The 8,075-nt window shown below is 37.1% G+C and overlaps 1 pseudogene; it reads left to right on the forward strand.

The window, feature by feature from the left end:
• The first annotated feature begins 5,566 nt into the window (after positions 1-5,566).
• On the forward strand, positions 5,567-6,004 carry LOC128566461 (protein S100-A11-like; annotated as a pseudogene).
• Positions 6,005-8,075: the final 2,071 nt, after the last annotated feature.

Genomic DNA, 8,075 nt, shown 5'->3' on the forward strand with positions numbered 1-8,075 from the left:
AAAGGAAAGGAGAGAGAGAGAAAGATGTTTCCTTCAGGGTGACTAGAACGTATAAAACTTCAGATCTATGAACAGCAGCTACTTTGTTTTATTAAGACCAGGGAACAGGGTGATCCATGTGTGAGGCAGAAGCAGGTCCATAGTGAGGAGCAAGCCTGAGAGTCATGCTTCCGAAGACTTGTCTTCCGCCATACTCTGGGCAGTGATTCTCTTCATGAAACCTAGTTGGGATGCCCAATGTACTTCTAAAAATTTTTTTTCAGCTTAAGTTAGTTTGGCTTTGTATTACTTTCAGGCAAGAGGGTTTACTTAATTCAATCATCATCCTCATCAGAATTGGAAGAAGTGAGAGACACCAGGATAATATCTTGCTTATAAATACATCAATGATTGGAGTAGATTCCCATCTCACTTCTGTTATCCATTACCACTTGGTTATCCTTGATATTGTAAAGGAAAACTGCTTTATTATTATTATTATCATTATTAACAAGTCCTTATATTTTAAATAGTCCCTGTTAATGCAATTCTTTATCACAGAATACTTGGTAACTTTACCCAAAGAACTTCAACTTTATTTGCCATTAAATAAAACCTGCTATTGATAAGGTACAGATGAGTGTTAGAAGGATGGAATCTGATGTCAAAGTCTGAACATCAGAAACAACAAAACAAATATAAAATTTCTTGAAGGCCAATCCTCAAATTAAGAAAATAGAAAGACATAACTGGTGTGCCAGATACTTGATTTCTTAACTTACCCCCCTTACTCCCCACATTTTTCTCATTAATCACCCTTTCTACCAAAACCTGTTCTTTCTCTCTCTGGTTGGATCATCGTCTTCCACAAATCATCTGGTTTTGAAGGAGGCATGTGGATAAGTGAATGAAGAAGCTGTCAATAGAATGACCAGCCAAGTTATCTCTGATGGGTGGGGGAAGACCTGTTATAGCCATATCACTCTTACTTCTAACACTTCAGCATTAGATTAATGTTAATCTATGGGAGGTATTTAAAGTACAGCAGAATGGAGACTTGAAGGGGTTGTTGTTCAGAAGTTATAGTATGACTAAGATAAAGGTTTTTATAAATCAATATGAAAATAGAGTATTATGAATATACAGGAAAGCCTGAAGGTCCTTGCATAAATAATAACACCCAATATCAGGTACGTGCCTGTGGCACAGTGGGCCAGCTGTTTGTTACCATCCTTCTGAAACCTCAGTGCAACTGAATTTGCTATGTGGTATACTGATATCCCTGGAAAGACTCAAGTTATAACAGAAGGACTACCTAAACAAATAAAAAAAAATCATTAATAACAATTTTGCAATGTATACAAACATGTCTTTTTATATTTTCAATAATAACTGGAAGTTTTCCATGTAGAAATACTATGTATTTCTGAAGAATTATTTCTATGTATTTCATATTTTGTGGTGTCATTTTAACTTTAATTCTCTAATCATTAATGGTATATGATGGGTATTTGTATATTGAACTTAAAAAAATAGTAAACATTAAAAAAACAAAATAAATTTTAAAAGAAGAAAATAGAGTAAATGAAAAACAAGGAGAAATCAGTTTAAAGGTCATGAACATGAAAGCTGCGTATGGTATCTCACACCCTACTTGAATCACTACTGAATGTCCAGCCACAAAAAGCAGAGAGAAAAAGAAACCCAACCACTGACTACGTCACATTTAGTGCAATGACAGCTGTGCGCAAGCCCATTCTTCCCCTCTGTCCTTTCCTATTGCCAGACCCCAAGATTAGGCCTTCCTTTAAGAAGCTAGGGGCATGCTTTGAGCCCACAAATTGTTTTTCCTTTATTGCTAATAGTGTAATCACATTATTATTCCCAAAACAGTATTCCATATTTGTCTTTGTTAAACAATTCCTTCCTAGCAAAGTGGCTATTTTAACTGAGGACAAGATTACATTTACTAGGTACTTTACTTGGCTCTACCAATGAATCCTAATTCTGGTATAATATAAATTAATGTTCAAATGTATGATTTACATTGAAGAGCTATCTGAAAGTTGGCATTTGGATAGTATAGACCATTTCCAAAGGTATGCTTCAAGTATGACAGCGTTTCTTAATGTTGTTAGACTTAATGAAATTCGTGTTAAATATTCATGAGTCATCTAGCTGTCTCCTGTCCTCTTGATTAAATTTTTCCTTAACTGGTCCAAACATCAGGATGTCTGTTGGGTATGTTTATCTTCTCTTTATTTAACTCAGTGTTTCTCACATTAAAGTATCACGTTTGGAATGTTTCTTCTGACCCTCCAGTGTCTTTTCTAAAAATTACAAAAAAGATCCTAATGTTAGCTGGAAAAAATTCAGTGAAAGATGAAAGAACCATTCAAACTAAACAATGTGAGAGTTCTGTGCTGTCTACAAGCATAATAAAAGAGTGATTCCATCAAAATAAGACTGAGTGGAATTTAATCTCAGAATTTTTATTTTATAGACCAGAAATAATCTGAATAAAACAGTGATTACCAGTTGATTAAAATCAACTAATTAATTATTATTCTTTGTTCACTAAAGTTTCTTGGCTAGGCACCAACATGAAGAAACCACCATTTTTACACACAATAAGCTCACAATCCAGTGATAAAAACAGGGATAGGCAATTACCACATATTAGATTGTGATAAATATTAAACAAAGGCATACACACCAAGCCATGGGACTCAAAGGGAACAGTAAGCAATTCTGACTGGCAGACTCAAGAGTAATAGTAGAGTTTGTAGAGAATTGAAAAGAAAACTGAGTCCTAAAGCCTAAGATTACCGGACAAATGGAGAATAAGAATGGAAGAGATACTGCAAAAGAATGGCAGGTGCAAAGGGTTTGATATCTAAAAGTCAGAGAAAATACAAGGAGGTGTTGTTGAAGACACAGTTTGAAAAATGGGTGGTGCCTGTGGCTCAGTGAGTAGGGCGCTGGCCCCATATGCTGAGGATGGCGGGTTCAAACCCAGCCCCGGCCAAACTTAACAAAAAAATAGCCGGGCGTTGTGGCGGATGCCTGTAGTCCCAGCTGCTCGGGAGGCTGAGGCAAGAGAATAGCGTAAGCCCAAGAGTTAGAGGTTGCTGTGAGCTGTGTGATGCCACGGCACTCTATCCGAGGGCGGTACAGTGAGACTCTGTCTCTACAAAAAAAAAAAAAAAAGAAAAACAGGCTTATCGCCCATAGCACAGTGGTTATGGCACTGGCCACATGCACCGAGGCTGGCGAGTTTGAACCAGGCCTGAGCCAGCTAAACAACGACAACTGCAACAACAAAAAAAATAATAACCGGGTGTTGTGGCAGGCACCCGTACTCCCAGCTACTTGGAAGGAGGTTGCTGTGAGCTGTGACACCACAGCACTCTACTGAGGGTGACATAAAGAGACTCGGTCTCAAAAAAAAAAAGAAAGAAAAAAGAAAAGAAAAGAAAAATAGTTTGGATGCAGATTTTAAGAGACCTTAACAACTCATCTGAGTTGAACAGCCATTTGGGGTTTTTCAGCAGAGGAACTCCATAATCAGAACTGTATTTTTAAAAATTACCAGGGTCAGTTTTTGGAGCATACACTGGAAAAGTAGGAGACTATTTTTGGTATTTGCCAAAACAGGAAAATTTTGTAACCTATATTTTAGCCTAAATCATGCTTTTAAAAATGGCCCTGAAAGTAGAAAGCATACATGTATGTGAATACAAAAAAATCCTCTCTGAGGATAGATATTTCAGCATTCTTGTTAAACCAAAGAGATATGCATTATGATCTGGTGGGGGACCCATCATCCTGGAAAGCCTATGGTTTGTCACTTCCATTGGGTCACAAGCCAGATGTTCGTGAGCCTGGTGGAAGAAGACGTTATTTGGCATTTTGTTCATGAGGGAGTAACTTTTATCAGAATAACTTAGTAATCGTGTGTGGATGTCAGACCTGTAGGTGAGACTCTTGTACTTGGGAGGAATCTGTGTGCAGTATGCATAAAATTACTTAATTTTCCTAGTATATCTAATTCAGTTTGTCATAGAAGGAAGTTTTGATTGAAATGCAGCATTTCCATTTAAAATTCCAAACTCCAATATTAAAAGTTACCATCCTCACTAGTCTGCAAGGCAGTCTATGATGACAGCAGTCGGACCTCAACTTCTGTTAAGAAAATAGAGGCTGGTGGTAAACAGCATGAGCTCTGAAGTGTGACTGATCTGGACTTGCACCCCAGCTTTGTTGTCTACTGGCTTTAGCTTCAGAAGTAGAAAATGGCAATAGTAGTACCTACACATTAGATTGTTCTGAGAGAAACAGAAGACATTGCTTGTAAAACCCTTGACCCTTCAAAGAATTTGATAGATGATAATTGTTGTTATTAACTACATGGTTGCTTCCACAGGGTATTCATACATTTTTATTACAGATGACTTCCGCTTCTTGAGTGACAAATATTTTTCCCTATCATGCATTCATTCATTATTAGATTTGCCACAAGCTTGACACTAGGAATTTCTGTTTCAATTATCTATATCTCTATTATATGCTTTGCACAGAAAGTTTATGGTGGCAATGCATTCCTCCACCTGGAATCATTGCTATTTTTCATCCACACAAGCAAAATCATCAGTGCCTTTTTCAGGCAACCTTCCCAACTAGCTATCCCATGTATCCTCTCATATGTATGTCTATCTATGTACGAGAGGAGACATGGGATAACTAGTTGGATAAATGGGATACATAGATATATATACACATACACACAGATACATAAGGAATATGTGCACATGCTCACAAATATAAATGTGTTAGGATGTTCCTTTAGTATTCCTAGGAACTCAAATTCAGCCCGTGAGATGTCCTGGGCTCTTTGCTAGGGAGTGTGAATGGGTCAGCTTCTTGGCAGAGGAGAGCCCATTTAGTTTGCCTTTTGTTTCACTTGAGTTAAAATGATAAAAATTTTCCATTTAGTTTCAGTTTTATGAAGAACCCAAACTATTTTCATTGACACTGAAGACCTACTGACATCCAGTGGGCTGAATTCTGATAACTTCTCAGAGGAGGAAATTATGCTTTATAATTTAACTGTGTTGCCCATAGCATTGAGTACAGACTTTGACAAACAGAAGCTGCCAAATTAATATTGTTGGTAGATTGATTAAATTCCGTATCTAAAATCATTGTTCCCATTCTACATTATTACATTATATTAGTCTTTGAAAAAAAACTGCATTTGTGTAAACAAGATCTATAAAATTATTTTTAATCAAAGACAAAGTATGTATTCTAACTGGGTCAATAGAGAAAAAAATGACTACAACACACTGGCCAGAAGTTGTGCCCTGAGACCAAAAATATGAGCAAAGGAAAACGTAGTGTGGGAGATTGGTAACTGACAGATGTGCTGCACTTGTGGTTTTTAATTCTGAAAAATTTGTTTCTCTTTTCCACCTATTTCTTTTGCATTAAATAAAATATTTTGGACCCAGTCCCACCCACTAGTCCGATCACAGCTCACTGCACCGCTCTCAGCCACAGCTTTGGTGCCTCGCTCAACTCCAGCATGACAAAAGTCCCCAGCCCCACTGAGACCAAGCAGTGCATCGAGTCCCTGATCGCTGCGTTCGGACGCTGGAAAGGACGGCTATTGCTACACCCTGTCCAAGACTGAGTTCCTGAACTTCATGAACACAGAGCTGGCTGCCTTCTCAAAGAATCTGAAGGACCTGGTGTGCTTGACTGGATGATGAAGAAACTGGACCTCAACTCTGACGGGCAGTTAGATTTCCAAGAATTCCTTAATCTTATCTGAGGCATGGCTGTGGCTTGTCATGAGTCCTTTCTCCAGGCTGCCCATCCTCACAAGCGATGTGAGGACCCCACCTGGCCTCCAGACCCACTCCATTTCCTTCCAGCCCCAGTCATCAATGCCTCCTCAGAGTCCACACATACCCTGAGCCCAGCACACCTACCACCCCATGCAGGCCTCACTTGCAGGTAGTAATAAAACAGTATATATATATATATATATATATATATATATATATATATATTATTTTTTTTTTCTTTCTTTTCTTTTCCCCTTGGATTGGTATGTGTTAGCAAAGATGTTTTCCATTAGGTCCAGGCATGTGTATGAGTGCTATTCATAGGATGTAAACTTGGGTTGTACTCATATTTGTTGTTATATCTTGGAAAATCCCACTTTGGAGAGAAAAACTAGTGACACATAGTTCAGGGGGCTAAACTATGGAGAAAGTGGAAACTGATGCTCTCTTTAAAACTGATGCTCTTTAAACTGATGCTCTTCTGTCAGTGACAGAGATGCTACACACAGTTTAGCTTTTCTACCTCTTATTTCCAGGGATTTCCCTCCATCTTGGATGCAAAGGAAAAAAACCATAATCGGTGCATAACAATACAATCTTTCATATATCAGCTTAAGCCTTACTGTATGCCAGCTAATCTTCACTTTAACTTTAGAAGGCAGTTATTCTTATTCCCACTTGACAGATAAAGAAACTGAGGTTAAGAAAGGTTAAGTGATCTGTCCAATGTCCAAACTGTGGAGACTGGAGCTAGATTGCAAACCCTTGCATTTTAGCTCCAGTCTTCACAGTTTATTCACTGTGCTGTAATTGCCTCTTTGCCTATTATAACCATCCTGTTATGTTATTATTTACAATTTGTTAACTGGAGAAACATAATTTCTGGGACATACCATGACAGAATAATTAGGTTTCAACACTTTTAAAAAATCTATTATACTTAGCCGGGCGTTGTGGCGGGCGCCTGTAGTCTCAGCTGCTCGGGAGGCTGAGGCAAGAGAATCGCATAAGCCCAAGAGTTAGGGGTTGCTGTGAGGCATGTGACGCCACGGCACTCTACCCGAGGGCGGTACAGTGAGACTCTGTCTCTACAAAAAAAGAAAAATCTATTATACAACTCTGTGTTAAGTGACTTGCCACAATTTTCTAAAAAACTAATCTATCAAATGGAACTCAAAGCCTCAAAGCCTGTGAAAAGCCTGATATTCTGCTCAATACTGTGACATAACACTGAGTTACAAAATGCAACTAGTTGACATTTAAATAAGCTGTGACCTAAGGGAGATACTACTACCTGTTTTCCTTGCTATGATTTCCCTGGGCAAACAGTGTGAAGAGCGCACAAGCTCCTCGGTTCTTGCTTTGGCCTAGCATATACCTAATATTAACTCAACCTTTACTTACTAATTGAACATTTCCCATAATGATTACGTTCCTTAAAAAGATTTAACATAGCTTATAAAAAGGACCTTCTCTGTTCCATTGCATGCTAAATTACATTAGCTTTTCACAGTATCTATTATTTTGCTCTATTTTCTTCCTTGGTTTTCTTCTTTATTCCTTCCCAAATTGTTCATCTACCCATTCTTATATTTGTTTCTAGGCAGTTCCAATACTGGATTTCTAACACTTATTCTTATACTTATTATGGTAAAAATTAGTAAATTAAAGAAACATATAAGGAATGTACAAATTTTGAGGGTAGTACTTTGACATACTGGTATAGTCTATGAATATAGATTTTTTATGTAATTGAGATTAAACTAAATATATGTTTCTATCCTTGTACTTATGCATTTAATTTTAGTAGCATTTCATAATTATTTACCAAAATATTAATAACTTTTTAAAATAATTTTTATGGCTGAATAATATATTATTGTGTAGCATTTCCATAATTTATTTAATCACTTCTCTTGTTGAACATTTGGCAGATTTCCAATTTCTTTTTAAATATTACTGTGATTACCAGTTTTGGACATAAATAATTGACCATAATGGTGATTATTTTCCTAGTACTTACAATAAGATGGAGGAAAAAAATCAGTCAAAACTTATAAACACTTTAGAAGCTTTTGATATATTAATACATTTTTTAGGAACTATATTTTATCAGCTAATACAACCACAACAATAGATGAGGGTGCCTTTGTACTGCAGCTTAACCACAACTTAACTTAATTATGCAATCGAGCAATGCTTTCATTAACTTCTAGTTAGAATGTTAAAGGATGAAAAACAACC

The sequence above is a fragment of the Nycticebus coucang genome, chromosome 15 (genome assembly GCF_027406575.1).
Source record: "Nycticebus coucang isolate mNycCou1 chromosome 15, mNycCou1.pri, whole genome shotgun sequence".
NCBI classification, from domain to species: Eukaryota; Metazoa; Chordata; class Mammalia; order Primates; family Lorisidae; genus Nycticebus; species Nycticebus coucang.